The sequence below is a fragment of the Etheostoma cragini genome, chromosome 24 (assembly GCF_013103735.1).
Source record: "Etheostoma cragini isolate CJK2018 chromosome 24, CSU_Ecrag_1.0, whole genome shotgun sequence".
Classification (NCBI taxonomy): Eukaryota; Metazoa; Chordata; class Actinopteri; order Perciformes; family Percidae; genus Etheostoma; species Etheostoma cragini.
In genome coordinates, this window is record NC_048430.1 from 9,976,913 (window position 1) to 9,978,355 (window position 1,443).

Below are 1,443 nucleotides of genomic sequence, written 5' to 3' on the forward strand. Positions count from 1 at the left end.
ATATACATATATATATATATATATATATATTAGGGCTGGGCAAGTTGACTCATTAATTAATTAACGGCGACAATGTTTTTATCGCGCGTTAACGCAGTGTTTATTATTTCTTTATTATTGTAAAAGTGTGTTGCTCACTGGCTTTGTAAATACTGCAAAGTTGAATTTTCTTATCACCAGAGTACTTCCAGTCTGAAATATCACCTTAACAGTTGCTACCTGCAGCAAATCATTCAACGACACACACAGTGGCGCGAGGCTTCGGCAGACAACGTTAGATGCAGCGTGGGGGTAAGTTTAGATAAAACAAAGGCAAGAGACGCTAACAAATGCCATTGCGACGTGGATAGCTACAGACTGCAGGTCCTAGGGTTGTGGAGGACATCGGTCTGAGAAACGCAGCAACAATGGCGGGTATGAGATTCCCTCAACAAGCACCATCACAAGGAGAATACACGAGTTGTTTGAAATGGAGAGGATTGCAGAAGCGACCACGCTACAACATGTGCGCTGCTGCTCTTACTGGGGACTATACTGGACTCACTGGGTAATCATAATTATCTCGGAGTTACAGTGCATTATACTGATGAAAAGTGGGCGCTGCATTCACATGCTCTGACTGACATTATGCTGAGATATGCGCGGGACACTTTATTGAAGTTGCACAGCAGTGGAATGTGTCAAATAAAGTCACCGCAGTTAGGACAGATAGTAGGCTACGTATAGATATGAAATCTGATCGCTGTTGCGGGCCTCCTACCTTCTGATCATGTCCCCTGCTTTGCGCACTGTCTCTAGCGTTCTGTTACAGCGCGTTGGACAGTGTTCCTCAGTGTCTCTGCAGCGCGTTTGACAGTGTCCTGGGAAGTGCAGGAATGTTGTGGGGCTCTAAACCCAGTCCAGCGAGGCTGCAAAGTTAGAGTAACAACAGAAGAACGTGGACATAAGAAGGAGTCAATGGTGCAACACGTTCCAACCAGATGGACTTCACCTCTGGACATGATAAATACATTGTTTAATTTCAGATGTACACTAAATATTTTATTTAACTGCTACTTTATAAACAGAATGCTGGAAAATTTTTGCAGAACAAATGTTACAGCACGTTTGTTCATATGGCAAAAATATTGCACTATATACACTACTTTTGAATTCATTATTTCATTTTGCGATTAATCGCGATTAATCGGGGAAATTATGCGATTAATCGCGGTTAAAAATGTTAATCCCCTTCCCAGCTCTAATATATATATATATATATATATATATATATATATATATATATATATTACACCTGTTATAATCATTGGCATATACAAGCCATCGTCCCAATAGGTTAATTAAGTCCAGTAAAGTGTTTGTTAATTGGAGTCATGTTGGCTTCATCAGAGTAATTAAGTGGCGCAGGTGTTTTGGATGCAGGCTCTGTATGTTTTCTTCCGC